Source organism: Giraffa tippelskirchi, chromosome 7, assembly GCF_054371585.1.
Source record: "Giraffa tippelskirchi isolate mGirTip1 chromosome 7, T2T-mGirTip1v1.2.pri, whole genome shotgun sequence".
Classification (NCBI taxonomy): Eukaryota; Metazoa; Chordata; class Mammalia; order Artiodactyla; family Giraffidae; genus Giraffa; species Giraffa tippelskirchi.
The window spans coordinates 30,805,392-30,821,700 of NC_137281.1; the positions used below are offsets into that span (position 1 = coordinate 30,805,392).

General features: G+C 37.2%; 2 protein-coding genes across 6 annotated transcripts in view; one reads left to right on the forward strand and one right to left on the reverse strand.

Moving 5' to 3' along the window:
* The window catches only part of LOC145514261 (uncharacterized), a 261,315-nt gene extending 248,321 nt beyond the window's left edge, over positions 1-12,994 (reverse strand). Inside the window, exons 1-2 of one of the 5 annotated variants that reach the window (XR_014059995.1) lie at positions 12,692-12,984; positions 10,615-10,795 (exon numbers count right to left, since the gene is read on the reverse strand). The gene's annotated coding sequence lies outside the window, so the exon portion shown is untranslated. Of the gene's footprint in view, positions 1-10,614; positions 10,796-12,513 lie in introns of all 5 variants that reach the window. The other 4 variants (XR_014059996.1, XR_014059999.1, XR_014059998.1 and 1 more) reach the window with 4 other exon arrangements.
* Positions 12,995-13,068: 74 nt separating this feature from the next.
* The window catches only part of CDH8 (cadherin 8), a 1,308,359-nt gene continuing 1,305,118 nt past the window's right edge, over positions 13,069-16,309 (forward strand). Inside the window, exons 1-2 of the mRNA XM_081511605.1 lie at positions 13,069-13,370; positions 14,978-15,051. The gene's annotated coding sequence lies outside the window, so the exon portion shown is untranslated. The remainder of the gene's footprint in view (positions 13,371-14,977; positions 15,052-16,309) is intronic.

Below are 16,309 nucleotides of genomic sequence, written 5' to 3' on the forward strand. Positions count from 1 at the left end.
TAATGCCTGAATCTTAAGATGGTAGAGAGTACTAAATGAGATAAAGTTAATAAAATCCTTAGCATAGCATAGACATTGGTACATAGAAAGTGTTAGATAGGTATTAGCTAATTTGATTACTGTGATGATATGACTGTTCATTTTTCTTAAGGTGGAATCACACCAAATTGTAGCAGTCTATAGCTTTGCTTCTTTCAGTTCCCACATTACAAATGGCCTGTGGATCCCACTGGGAATTTCAGGACACCTTTTTGGAATCTGCTGATATTTCATGGGTACCAAGAGCCAACCTCTCTTGAAACTTCTCACAGCCTCTGTGCAGACTTACCAATTCCATTGTAAGTTGGAATTTAATCCTTTAGTGACCGTGGAATAATCTTTTGAGACAGCTGATTTCAGAGGCAAAAACAAACACATATTTAATGAATCAATCAGTTCTGTTCTTCTAAGACTACACCTGAGGGAGAGAAGGATGCTTCAGCTCCAGCAGCCTTATCGAGGGTAATGTTGTCCACTTAATGGAAATGTAATTGCTCCTCATTCCTCTTTTCTCATTAAGTCAATCCACAACATGAAAGTCTCATAGCAGCGATCCACAAATTTATAAGAAAAGATGTTTCTTGCTGAGCTGAGATGGCACTAAAGCCCAGACTCATTGTTTACTCCTGAGTGCTGTATGTATCCCTAACATTAGAAAATTATGTGCAAAAGCTCCCAGGAAACCACTGGTTGTTAGGGCACAGAAATAGGAGAAACAAAATTTCATCTTGTACCTTCACCCTTCACAGAAGAGAGCTCACGAAGCAGCTATCCAGCTAGAAATGTTAATAACTACTTTCTCTTTTTTTTACTAGCTCTGTGTTTAACATACATTAGCTAACTTAATCTTCACTGCTAACAATGCAGTAATTATTATCCCCATTTTACGGCTAAGGGAATTAAATCTCAGAGAGGTTAATTGACTTGTTCTAGGCGACACAGGTGGTAAATGGCTAAGCCTACACTGTCAGGTTTTTCCTTCTTGAATGAGATTGTCAGGAATAGGAATGGAACAGAGGTTGGCAAATGTTTTCTGTAAAGGGCTGGATGGTAAATATTTTGGGCTTTGCATGCCATATGGTGTCTGCTTCAACTACCCAACTCTGCTATTGTACAGCAAAAGCAGCTGTAGACAATATAGAAATGAATGGGTTTGGCCATGTTCCAACAAAACTTTATTGACAAAAGCAGGCAGTGGGCAGATTTGGCTCATAGACTGCAGTTTGCTCACCCCTGTTACAGATAATTAAGGTGCTTTTGTGCAACTGGGATTTTGATTAAGGATTTCTCAGTAACCTATTACTTGACTTTTTGGATAACTCACTTTTTTTGGAGGCCTTGTTTCATCATCTCTAAAATAAATTAAATCATTTAATGCATCAACTAAAAATTGGCACTTGCCACCTGCCTCTACAGGGATTAAGTCACTAGCCACTGCAGCCGCTGACTTTTAACACACCCTGAAAGGAGTTCAGGGTACAGGTCAGAAATGAGGCAGTCTGTGCTCTGGGAAAAACTGGCAGAACAGGGATTCAGACAGATATTTTCAGGAGAAGATTTTTTGAGCCTGATTTTTTTGTATCTTCTCATAATCCAGAAAAGCACTAAAACTCATTAACAGTGACATCCATTCCCCACAACTAGCAGCAAACCTCTGCCAAAATGCGTGCTTGATGACACATAGCCTCCTTCACTAAAATCATATGCATACTGACCTAAGTATGCTCCTACCTCTTTGGAGCAGTTCCTCGGAGCTATCTAAAATGCTGTTTCCAGGGCTACAGTCCTCATTTTGCCCCCAATAAAACTTAACTCACACTGTCCCACGTTGTTCATGTTGACTAAAAAAGATGCACAATCTGAGAGTTGTGAGTTAAGTTTTATTGGGGGCAAAATGAGGACAGCAGCCCAGGAGGCAGCACCTCAGATGTTTCTGGAAGACTGCTGAAAGAGGCAGTTGGGGAAGGTCAATATATAAGATTTCGGTGAAGGGGGAGTTCAATGCAATCAAGCGCTTACTTTACAAGAGGTTTTCTGTTAGTCACAAGGATCTCATGTCATCATGAAGGGATTTCGTGCTTTTCTAGACATGAGGAGATGCAAGGATTGGGATCGTAAGATCTGATAATGAAAATTTCCAACTATCTAAAGCCCTGTCCTACCAGATTCCACAGAGTGCCTCACTCCACCCTGAACTCCCTCAGGGGGGGGTGTTGAAGGTCAACAGCTACAGCAGCACAGGGTTCAATCTCCACAGAGACAGAAGGCAAATGCCCTTGTTGTTCAGTCATTGGCAATGCTCTTGTCAAGTGCCAATTTGTAGTTGACATCAATTTATTGTAGTCAACAATTGTGAACCATGAACCAGTGACACTGGTACATAGGTTTTCATGACAGAGATTGGACGTGTGGTTCAGTGCAAAATCTCCTAGAGCCCAGAAGAGTGGCTTGCATGTAAAAAATGCTCAGATATCAGTTGAACTAATGAATAAACTAAATGAAATATTAATATATGTATTAAATTTAAGAATATAAGGCTTGGCACAAAGTGGTTGCTCTGACACACACAGAAGGTTATCTCTAAACTGGCTTCTTCTGGTGTCTTCGTGTATATGGTCTAAACAGAGACATTTTGGAAGTAAAAGGGTCACTATTAATAATTACACCAGGACAAGAGGCATTAACAGGGACTGTCACAGCCAAGTCATCCACATAATCAGCTTATGTCTATTTATGTCCCAGTTTAATATTTGCATTGCCTCCAAATGCCCTTTTAAACACCACTGATGCTCTCCATCTTTACATACCCAGACATTATCTTCAGACAGAGAATGAGAAAGGAGAAGAAAATTAAAGATTTTAGCATTTACCCATAAGAAAGTGGCTCAGACAGTAAAGAATCCGCCTGCAATGCAGGAGACCCAGGTCCGATCCCTGGCTTGGGAAGATCCCCTGGAGAAGGAAATGCAACCCACTCCAGTATTCTTGTCTGGAGAATTCCATGGACAGAAGAGCCTGGTGGGCTACAGCCCATGGCGTCACGAAGAGTTGGACATGACTGAGCAACTAACACACACATACATAAGAAAGTAAGTTACTTGAAAAAAACACATTTTACAATCAGAATACCTAAGGACTTTCAATTAGCAAGTTAAAATCTCCTTTTCTACCCCCAACAACACAGCAGGAATGGAGGCACAAAAATAAAGTAAAAGAAGTTGTTATGAAAAGGAAAGAAGATGCATTTACTTTGCTAAGTACTGATGTGCAAATTTCTACCCCTCTACAGCTCCTCCTGGCTCTAATGTTTCATCATCTCTGTGTGTGACAGACCCCTATGGCCAATGAATCAAAACGCAAATGAGTACCAAATTCCTAGCTGGCATCTGAACAGGAACGCTGTCAGAGGCACTTATGTCGTATGTGTACTTAATCTATTGTCCTTAATGAATAAGCTTGGGCGTGCATTCCCATTACTAAAGTAGAGACCTATCCTCCTTTCAATACTACAAGGCCAGTACCTGCAAAGATGAACAAAGGATGTTTAAAGACACAGGGTCTGAAAGCTTCTAAAAGCCACATATTGAGATATTAAATACAACTTCAGAGAATTCTATTCCAAAGGCAAGATCATGTCAGAAGCATTTTTTAATACCATTTTAACTGGGAAAATAAAGAGAAACAAAACTCCTTCGAGAAGTTTTTTCTGAAAACCCAAGCCACAGACCCTTAGCAAATGCTCCCACAGTAATCAATGAGCCCCTAACAAGTGCTGTAAGGACTGGGGCAGGGGAGGGACATAGACCATTTGCTCTGATTCATAGATTTTTATGACCATCATTAAGTGAAGATGGGCAAGTAACTATGTCAAACAGGACGAAGGCCCCACAGCACTGCTCTTGATGCAAATGTCTAGGCAAATACATGAGAGAATCCTTCAAATCAAATGGGGTCTTTTGGAAGGAAGGGTCGTGCTTTTCTATTTATAATAATTTCTTTTTTTGTTGTTTAGTTTGTTTCATGGTGTGAACATGTTTTATTTCCCTTAAAAACCTTGGAATGGAACTTTTGGGTCATATGAAGCTCTGTGTTTCACTTTCCAAGAAACCGCTAACCAGTTCTCCAAAGGGGCAGCACCATCTTCCACTTCCACCAGCAGTATATGAAGGTTTGAATTCTTCAAGAGTAGAAACTGACTTAAATACCTTTGAGTTATTGGTTCAGATGATAAAGAATCTACCTGCAATGCAGAAAACCTGTGTTAGATTCCTGGGTCTGGAAGATGCTCCAGAAAAGGAAATGGCAACTCACTCCAAGGACAGAGGAGTCTGGTAGACTACAGTCCACGAGGTCACAAAGAGTGGGACATGACTGAGCAACTAATACTTTCACTTTCAAGATATAGTTCATAAGTAGAAGACAGATTTTGATAAAAATAATTAGAAGAAAAATTTTGGTAAATTTACTTTCTAATATCTTAGGCATCTTGGAGCAAAGTTTGCATATTCTGCTAATACAAGCAAATAACCCAATTACCCATCACTTGTCTGTAAATTAGGCTAGAAAGTTGTTCAGAAAAGTGATTGATACAGAGAAATTTATATATTTAAATTTTATTATAAGGAAATAAATGTTCTTTTGTGACATAATTGTCTAGCTATCTTCATTCAATAGTAATTGATCTTTGACACCACCTCTATTAATTCAGTCACTTATGTTATGATAAAGTGAAAGTGTTAGTCACTCAGTTTTGTCTGACTCTTTGCAACTCCATAGACTGTAGTTCGCCAGGCTCCCCTGTCCATGGAATTCCAGGCAAGGATACTGGAGCGGGTAGCCATTCCCTTCTCCAGGGGATTTTCCTGAGCCAGAGATTGAATACGCATCTTTTGCATTGTAGGCATATTCTTCACCCTCTGAGCCACCAGGGAAGCGCTAGTCACCAATACTATTTGATAGAAGAGGCTGGTATTTTTGTCTGAACCTGTTTGATGCAAATTTAAAGTTGGCTTCAGTGTTCAGAAATAACCCAAAGACTAGACATCACAGGAACATGACAGTTTTATGTTAAGAGGAAAATTTCAATCGTTAGCACTTACTTACTCCACAGTGCAAGGAGTAACTTTGACATGAACACCAAGCTTATGAAGTTTATTAAGGGCCTGGATCATTGAAAAAGCAAGAGAGTTCCAGAAAAATATCTATTTCTGCTTTATTGACTATGCCAAAGCCTTTGACTGTGTGGATCACAATAAACTGTGGAAAATTTTTAAAAAGATGGGAATTCCAGACCATCTGACCTGTCTCTTGAGAAACCTGTATGCAGGTCAGGAAACAACAGTTAGAACTGGACATGGAACAACAGACTGGTTCCAAATAGGAAAAGGGGTACATTAAGGCTCTATACTGTCACCCTGCTTATTTAACTTATATGCAGAGTACATCATGAGAAACGCTGCGCTGGAAGAAGCACAAGCTGGAATCAAGATTGCCGGGAGAAATATCAATAACCTCAGATATACAGATGACACCACCCTTATGGCAGAAAGTGAAGAAGAACTAAAGAACCTCTTGATGAAAGTTAAAGAGGAGAGTGAAAAAGTTGGTTTAAAGCTCAACATTCAGAAAACTAAGGTCATGGCATCTAGTCCCATCACTTCATGGGAAATAGATGGGGAATCAGTGGAAACAGTGTCAGACTTTATTTTGGGGGGCTCCAAAATCACTGCTGATGGTGACTGAAGCCATGAAATTAAAAGGTGCTTACTCCTTGGAAGGAAGGTTATGACCAACCTAGATAGCATATTGAAAAGCAGAGACATTACTCTGCCAACAAAGGTCCGTCTAGTCAAGGCTATGGTTTTTCCAGTAGTCACGTATGGATGTGAGATTGGATGGTGAAGAAGCTGAGTGCTGAAGAATTGATGCTTTTGAACTGTGGTGTTGGAGAAGACTCTTGAGAATCCCTTGGACTGCAAGGAGATCCAACCAGTCCATCCTAAAGGAGATCAGTCCTGGGTGTTCATTGGAAGGACTGATGTTGAAGCTGAAACTCCAATACTTTGGCCACCTCATGCGAAGAGTTGACTCATTGGAAAAGACCCTAATGCTGGGAAGGATTGAGGGCAGGAGGAGAAGGGGATGACAGAGGATGAGATGGCTGGATGGCATCACTGACTCAATGGACATGGGTTTGGGTAGACTCCAGGAGTTGGTAATGGACAGGGAGGCCTGGCGTGCTGCAATTCATGGGGTCACAAAGAGTCGGACACGACTGAGCGACTGAACTGAACTGAACTGAACTGAATAATGTTCAAGCATTGTGTTATGTGAAAATATGATGATGATGAATAATCTTTCTTATTTGGATCTTACAATCCAGTAGAGAACTTATATATTTAAACATTTTCTCAGACTCTTGTAGATGATAAGAGTGTAGTTCTCCTTAAGATGGAAGATTTAACATTTTCTTTCTTAATGCATTAAATAAACATTCCTGTGAAACAAAATACCTCATAAAATGCTCCTAATTCTAGTAATATATGTGTATCAATTATGAAGGAAAAAGGAAAAATACATGGTTTCTTTATGTTATATTATTCTGCATGTGCAAGGTGGGTTTTTGGAGCTATATTATCATATCTTTCTAGTGACCAACTGAATGAGTAAGGTATCTTATCAGTTATTACTTGAGAAAACAGAATTAGTCATACCAAAAGGCTAATGCTTAAGAGATTCATTTCTTTAGCTTACTTCTTACACCAAATCTACTTTTTTAGCATAGATACTGCTGCATGTAAGTGGCCAAGTTTTTGAACAGAGAATTAAAAAAAAGCAATACATACATTTCTAAAATAGTCATTAGCTACAATTATTTCTGACATTTTTCTATATACAATAAACCATTTTTTTCTATGCACAATAGATTTGAGGGCTATGATACACCTTGCCACTTACTATGTTCATTTTTTTTCAAACCTCTATTCCATCTTTCACAAGGTGAGTTTCTACCTTAAAGTCATGGTAACATCTGTATGAGATTACATATGCTATATTCTTAGAAGCACAGTAAAACACACATGGTAAAAATATCAGTAATGTGGACTTTGTGCTGTTCATTTTTTAGATTAACTAAAGTTTTAATTTACAGAAAATAGAATAGTGTTTCTTTTCTTTCAAATAATGAACCTGTTAGTGTCTGTTTAGTAAAATTACTCTGATTTGGTATTTCAAAGTTTTTCAGCTATCCATATCAAACTCGATCAATTTAAATGAATCTTTTATGACTATCCTTTTCAAATTATGCAGAATAAAGTTATCTATTAGATTAAAAATATTTACATGAGCTTGTCATGATTCTTTAGGTTGATCTTATTTGCTATCAGTTATTTTAATCAATGAATTCTGCATGAAAAAATCTATTGAAAATAAGTATACATATATATTTTATTTAAATTAAAAGTTGACTTACTAGTAAACATGAAAATGGAGGGTCTAGATTGATTTTGTTGAAAGAAAAGTTTTGAAAGCAAGTTCTTTTGTAAAAGAAACAAAAAGCAGGATATAGAGTTATGTTTTTGTTTCATTCTTTTCTTCCTACTTTTCATTCTGTTACCCAAGATAAAGCTGATGGCAAAAATCTCAGGACCCTTTGGAATGCTTCTCTCCATCCATCCCAATGCACCCACTTTTCCCTGCCACATTCACAGAAAATTCTCTACATATTTATGGTTTGAGAGGGAAAATAACTCTCCAAGAGCTAATTTCAATTATGCATTGGTGGGCAGTAACTTTTATAAGTGCCAATCAGAAGTGTATGTCAAAAATGCCACCTTCTGCCTTGTAAAAGCTGACTTAGCAGAAACAAAGATGAAATTTAGGGCAAGTCAAAATTCTTGTTTCATTGTCCTATTTTTAAGTAAGAGATGAAATTTAGGACACCTCAGAATTCTCTTCTGCCCTATTTTATTGTATCTATGTTTATTCATATTCAGCAAAAGGAATCCCAATTTTAGCCTTTAGTTTCTTCATTTCAAAAAAATATTTTCCTAAATTAATTACTTTAATCTTAAAATTACTATATCTGTTTAAATAAAATAGAAATATATAAACTAGCACAGATATTTAAAATGGCTCAGAGTCCCATTGGCAAAGGAATAAATTCTGTTTTTCATAAACTCTTGAAATGTTCCTTTGTGATATGCTTTATATTCATTTGATTTGTTGTGATCATAATACATGTTCACCTTTTTATCATTTAATTTTACACCAGAATCATTTTGATATTTATTATAACCTTCTTGGTAGTATATATAATATTAGATAATGTCTAACCTATTGTAAGGATGCCCCATATTTACTTAAGTTTTCTTCATTAATTTTCTTTAAAGATCTTATATATATCAACTACAAACTGGCATGTGCCATTGGCATTGCCAGCTACCTCTACAAGGATTAAATCATGTGCTGCTTCAGCTGCTAATTTTCAAAACTCCCTGAAAGGAGTTCAGGGTGGAGAGAAGAACTGAGGAATTCTGTGCTCTGGGAAAAACTGGCAAGATAGGTCTTCAGATAATTAGATATTTTCAGGAGCCAATTTTCTGAGCCCATTCTTGTATCTCCTCAATCTATAAAAGCACTAATATCCTTCATGGTGATGATTGCTCCTTGTGATTAGCAGTAACCTTATGCAAAAAGTATGTGTTTGATTGCATGTACTCCCCTTTCACCAAAGTTACATATATACTGACCTTCTCCCCTGCCTCTTTGTAGCAGTTTCTCTGAAATGCTGCCTCCAGAGCTATAGTCCTCATTTTGTCCCCCAAAAAGATTTAACTCACAACTTTCATGTTGTGCACTTTTAAAGTCGACATGTATTACAATGATTTGTTATTTTTATTTTTTACCTTCTCATGTTTCTATTAATTCATGAGGCTAGGCTTGCAGAAATAAAAATTAGTTCATCAAAGTTCAAGAACAGTTCTAGGCTGTTAATATATGATGTTTGACACTGCATATATTGCTAAGGAATTGAGAGTAGAACTCAGACAGGTAATCAACATAATCTCCTTGTTTTAAGGTTATCAGATTAGCAAACAGGCACTACCTTAATTTCTCTTTGCCATGTAAACCTAACCCTGTGCGCATGCTTTGTTGCTCTGCTGTGTCCAACTCTTTGTGACCCTATGGACTGTAGCCTGCCAGGGTCCTCTGTCCCTGAGATTCTCCAGACAAGAACACTGGAGTGGGTAGCCATTCCCTTCTCTAGGGGATCTTCCCTATCCAGGGGTCAAATCCAGGTCTCCTGCATTGCAGGAAAATTCTTTACTGCCTGAGCCACCAGGGAACTCCCCAACCTGACTCTGCAGTTTACAGGAATTACCAGTGTATATCTTTGAGAAGACATTATTCTGCCACCCACAGTCATAATTTATTATTCTTTTGTATGAATTGCTAATAATTTTAAGGCTATTTGTTTGTAAGATTTTAAGGCATTTTTCTATAATTTTTTTTCTTGCAATATATTTGTGAGGTTTTAATTTCATAGTTAGGCTCACTTCATGAAACAATTTGGTAATATTCTACCTCCTGCATTTAAAAAAAAGTTATTTTGTCTAACGTTGGCATTATTTGCTCCTTAAATGTTTCATATAATCTGCCAGTAAAAGCATTCTAGACTGGAGGTTTTGTTTCTGTGCAATTTTTTAATAATTAATCCAAAAATATTATTCTATAGAAAGCTATTAAAATATTCTTTCTATTTGAACCACTTTTCGTTAAGTTTTGCTTTTTAAGGAATTCTCCCATTTTATCCAAGCTGTTAAAGTATTATATAAAATATAAATATTTTCCTACTATCTTTATACTGTCTGCAAGATCTGTAGTGATACCAACTCCTTAAAACCTGTTATCAGTAATTGGCCATCTCTTTTTTCTGTTCTTGGTTTGTCTTGATAGGCATTTATTAATTTTAAGCTTTGTATGTGGATTGTGGCTTTGCTTTATTGTCATTTCTATGTTTCATTGATTTCTGTTCTTATATTTATTAATTTAATTCTCCTTTTGTTATGTAAACATTGAAAGCTATAAATATCCCTATAATCTCTGCCCTAGCTCCATCTCACAAATATTAAAGTGTTTTCATTGTCCTCATTCTGAAATATTTTCTAATTTCCCTTGTATCTCTTGTTTGACCTCTGGAATTTTTTAAAATGTGTCACTTAATTTTGAAATAAATGGGAGCTTTTATATAATTAAATTATATAATTTAATTAAATATCTAAATAAATATAGATATTTAATTCTAATGTAATATGATTTGTCAGAAAAAGAACACTTGGATTTTACTGAGAATTCTTCATGGTCAAACTTACAAGTGGTAAATTCCATGTCACACTTGAATATAAAGTGTATTCAACATTTGTTGGATGTAATTTTCCATGTATATAAATTATTCGGAGAAAGAAAAGATCATTTCCCCCAATACTTCCCAAATTTATTTTTGGCACAAAATCATTTTTCTCTTCTTAAAGCTCTAACAAACTTCTCTCAGTATGAATGTTTCCCAGGCCTTACTTTGAGAAGCACTGTCCTAGTTAGAAGAGAAATTCTTCTTTTTCTGGAACTCTTTTCTAGTCACTTGATTATTCAACTTTGGGATTTCCTTCAAATGGTGAGATAGAGACAGGACACCTATCCAGCACACAGGTCAATGGATCAATCTGCACACATCAACATTGGCTTCCTTTTGACATTCCTGGGAATTTAAAGATTATAGATAAGAATGACTAAAAATAAAACATCATATAACCAGAACATATTTCAAGTTGAAATAAATTATAAAAGTTTATATACTTTTAGAATTTTATTTAATAACATATTATTTAAGGTAGTTCTTAACACATTTAACTATTTTTAGCTCTGATAACTTGTATTAGGCTCTCTCCTTAATATTCAGATTTAAATACTATCAGAAAAATAAAAGTGAAAACAACTGTGAACTTATGTGAAATGAATAAATGAATAGCCATTTCAATCTAAGAGAATTTTTGGAGAATTTTAAAAAATTAAAACAGCTAGTTAATTGTGACCCAGCTATCATACAGCAGCACTTTTATTCTTTTTTTTAATTAGTACTACAGACAAAAATAATAATTACTATATTAAATATCCTGTTTTTGAATGACACATGTTACCTGGTAGCATCAAAATTCTAATAAATAAACTCCATTAGAATAAGGTATTTTCCTTATTCAAATAAATGTCACTTGCATATGTTGGGGGAAAAATATTTATTCCAAATATATATTCTATATTTCTTCAAGGATACAAACATTTAAGTTTGCACAAAAACTTTGTGTTAATTTTTTTCTTAGAATCTATTTTTCCCATATTTTGAACATGGAAAATTATTTTGGCCTATTATGAAATTAAAAGATGCTTGCTCCTTGGAAGAAAAGCTATGACCAACCTAGACAGCATATTAAAAAGCAGAGACATTACTTTGCCAACAAAGGTCTGTCTAGTCAAAGCTATGGTTTTTCCAGTAGTCATGTATGGATGTGAGCGTTGGACTATAAAGAAAGCTGAGCACCAAGGAACTGATGCTTTTAAACTGTGGTGTTGGAGAAGACTCTTCAGGTTCCCTTGGACTGCAAGGAGATCCAACCAGTCAATTCTAAAGGAAATCAGTCCTGAATATTCACTGGAAAGACTGATACTCAAACTGAAACTCCAATACTTTGCCCACCTGATGCGAAGAACTGACTCATTGGAAAAGACCCTGATGCTGGGAAAGTTTGAAGGCAGGAAGAGATGGGGACGACAGAGGATGAGATGGTTGGATGGCATCACTGATGCACGTGAGTTTGAGCAAGCTCCGGGAATTGGTGATGGACGGGGGAGCCTGGCGTGCTGCAGTCCACGGCTTCTCAAAGAGTCGGATACGACTGAGCGACTAAACTGATTATTAATCTTGTTTTCTTTACTATTTTTTAAATTTTAATAAAATTTTATTTAACATACATATTAAAAAAAAAACTGCAAGTTTTAAGTGAACAGTCAGAGGAACAGCTGCTTCATAAAGTGAAGACATCTATGTAAAAAGCAGGCTTCCCAGGTGACTCAGTGGTAAAGAATCCACCTGCCAATGCAGGAGACACAAGACCTATAGGCTGGATCTGAGTTGAGAATATACCCTGGCGAAGGAAATGGCAACTCACTTAAGTATTCTTGCCTGGAAAATCCCATGGACAGAGGAGCGTGGTGGGCTACAGTCCATGCCGTCACAGGGACGCGACTGAGCATAGGCACATGTGAGCAGCACCTAATGAAGAAACCCATTCCCAGTACCTCAGTCACTGCCCGCTAGACCCAAAAGTACCTGACCTCTACTACCACAGACTGTTGTTGAACATTATATAAGTGAAAGGACTATTGCTGAAAATAATATAAATTAAAGGAATTTAGACATACTCTTGCAGAGAAGGCAAAGGCAACTCACTCCAGTACTCTTGCCTGGAAAATCCCAAGGACGAAGGAGCCTGGTGGGCTGCAGTCCATGGGGTCGCTACCAGTCGGGCACGACTGAGCGACTTCACTTTCCCTTTCCTGCACTGGAGAAGGAAATGGCAGCCCACCCCAGTGTTCTTGCCTGGAGAATCCCAGGGACGGAGGAGCCTGGTGGGCTGCCGTCTATGGGGTCGCACAGAGTCGGACACGACTGAAGCGACTTCGCAGCAGCGGCAGCAGACATACTCTTGAAACTGTGGGTAATCATCAGTTAAGTTCATTATACCTGTAACCGCCCTCACTAATTTAGGTCATTTTTAATTTTGGCTATAAAAGCTCACACATCCTTCAAGCAGCAGGCGGCCTAAACAAGATGACTGCCAAAGCCGTTTTCCAGGCACTACATGTCAGGTGTGTCTAATCTGAGCGGAGCCGGTTTAGACTGGATAGGACCGCAGACCTTCCAACTGGGCATGCGCGCGTTTTGGCTTTTTTTTTTTTTTTTGGACGTGCAGCGGCGAGTAGCTTAGTTACAGCTGTGCAGAACGGCGACTGAGGCACTTTTTTCTTGCTTGTGATCACCTCTCCTCACCTTCCCGCGTTCCTCATGCCTCAGGCCACCTTGCTTCTTTAGTCCGTAAATACCCCACCCCCTTACCTTCCAAAAGGTGAGTTTGACATTTGTTCTTGCCGCCTGTCTTGGCTGCCTTGTGAATAAGCCCCGTTTGCCACAAACTCCAGCCTCTCCGCTTTTTGGCCTAGGCCTCTCAGTGTTTTGACCTATCGCCTGTTGTGCGTTGCGGCAACATGAACCCCATTTGGTAATAGTCTATGTTTCTCATTTCTTTTGCTTAATTCATAATTTGATAGGTTCACCCATATGGTGACTTCCTTGTCCTCACTGCTGTATAGTTTCCCATTGTGTAACACTTTTTATTCATTAATTGCTTATTAACAGAATTTCGCTCATTTTATCAATACATAAGTAGATTCAAAGAGTTATAAGAAACAAATATGTATGCTGCTGCTGCTGCTAAGTTGCTTCAGTCGTGTCCGACTCTGTGCGACCCTATAGACGGCAGCCCACCAGGCTCCCCCGTCCCTGGGATTCTCCAGGCAAGAATATTGGGAGTGGGTAGCCATTCCCTACTCTAGGGGATCTTCCCAACCAAGCAGCAAACCTGAATCTCCTAGGGCTCCTGAGTTGCAGGCAGATTTTTTTACCTCTGAGCCACCGGGGAAGCAAATCTGCTTCCACAAGGCCAAAATCTTGTGGCTACAATTTTCACCGGATTATGTGTAAAACACTAAATCTTTTCCTAGCACCTAGTTCATTGTTCCTATCTCCAGAGATTGAGAAAGAAAATCTAACAAGGTAATTCACAAATGGAGGACACTTTTAAGTTATTACTAACAGGCATGCTTAGTTAACATTATAATAATTATTATTTTTTGGTGAAATGAGCTTAAAGATTGGTGATCGGAACTTATTTTTGTCTCCAGTTTTGCCCTGCCTCTTTAATGAAATAAATGGAAACAAATAATTTCTGAAAGGGTTAAGGGTTCAGTAATTCTCTTCCATCATTTATTGTTACAATACTAATTCCCTGGTGGCTCAGTAGTAATGAATCTTTCTGCCAATGCAGGAGACTTGCAGGAGACATGGGTTCGATCCCTGGGTCCAGAAGATCCCCTGGAGAAATAAACAGCAGCTCACTCCAGTATTCTTACTTGGAAAATCCCATGGACAGAGGAACCAGGCAGGCTACATTCTATAGGGTTGCAAAGAGTCAGACACAGCTGAGTGACTAAATGACAACAAAAGTTCACAAAACCATGTGAATAAATCTTCCAGTTAACTTTCCCCCTTTTTTTTTTTTTTTTTTGCTGCACAGCTTGGCTTGCAGGATATTAGTTCTCTGACCAGGGATTGAACCCTGGCCCCACAGTGAAAATGTCAAAGCCTAACCACTGGACCACCAGGAAATTCCCTTCAGTTAATCTTCTTACTATATATAAATTTTGTAAAGGTTATATAACAATATGAACTCTCTATTCATTTAATAATCATTTTTTGAATTCCTATTATGTAAGTGCCTAGCTAATACCTATTAAGCACTCAGAATGCATCCAGTTCTAATAAAAAATAAAACTAATCTGTACCCAATATAGAGCAATAAAAATTCAAAACAAAACAGCATATTAGTATAGAAGGCAGAAGGTTTGGTGATAATGATGAGTGAGTCTCTCTCATCCTTTTATTCTCACTGTAAAATTTAAATAATTTTTGCACAAATGGGATACAATGTTTTGGGTTTTTTTTCTAAATTTAGAAAGTGATCCTTGATGCTTGGAATAAGATGAATAATTGAAGCAGAAGCAAAATCCAAATCCATTTTGGTTCTAATGCATATAATTTTCCATACAGATGCCAGTGCTAGGCAAGAATCTTGATGAACATCCTGGCTGTGGATCCAGCCTTGTTTTATATGCTGAAGGAAGGTAAGAGACTGGAGGTAGGCATGTTAGTAGAGTTAATCAAAGGGATTATTGTCCTTGTACGAAGGAAAAGGGATACAACTGGTAGTAAGCCAGTGTAAGTTAATCTCTTTGTCTCATCTAAGCCTTTTTTGCATGGGTTTTACAGCTGTAGTTACCATTTATATTACCATAATCGTTTTACCTTCTTTGTTTCAGTGTGAATATTGGTAAAATGATGATGATAGACCATGTTTATATACCTTCCTTTTTTGTTTTATGTTTGTGTCTGTCAATAGAACATGGGATGAGTTTGACACTTAATATGCTTCATTATGGTTTGCATTGAGTCATAAATTATCCACTAATATGAGGAAGGAAAGCAATTCTCCTCTTATGCAGATAACACATATAAAGTATAAACTGGGCATCTTAAGGATAAGTTGTCTGTATGTCACTGGGAAATCCATCTTTCTATAGCTAAAGAGCACAGGAAGAGGAGAGTGAATTGGGAAAAAGAATAAAAAAAAATATGCTCATGGAACTAGGGGAAAATAATTCTGTATGCAAATATACATTGAATAATTTTCTCTTCTATGATTAAACCTGAGGGATTTTTATGTAACTTAAATGAGCTAATGGAAGTTAAAAATCCTTGTGTATTCTATATAAAGATGGCTATAAACATGCAATCTGTTTTATAAAGTCAGAGCTGAATTACATTCACAGCCTCCACTTGTTAGCTTGTGATTTTTGGAAAAGTCTTCAGCTGCTCTGATATTTATTTCATTAAAGTAGAATGCTAATATATATTAATAGAATTTGTCACGTCTGTTATTTTGAAGATTAAATGACAAAATATGTAAGGTGCTTTTCATAGTTCCTGGAATATGGCAAGTGCTTAAAATATGATAACCATTGGTAGTAAAAATGATAATATATGGGGGAGTGGTGATTTCAGTCAAGCTCATTAAACCAGTAGTCTTTGCTTGGTACACTTCTTCATTTGAATAAGTATCAGATAGGAGGAGAAATAGTTAATAGGAGTACATCCTTTTCTTTTTTTGAGATGGGTGTCTGTCTTGCGTTGGGAACTAAAAATGTTTTATTCCCTTTCATTTAAAGCTCTCAAAAAGTAATTTCCAACACCCCAAAACACTGAAACACAACAAATCATATCAAGAAGAAGGTGTACTAAGTATTTGTGTTTCTTTTCCAATTGATTGTGTCTCACTGTATGAGATAGATGATAATGCAAAGTAAAATATTCTTATGGAAGTAG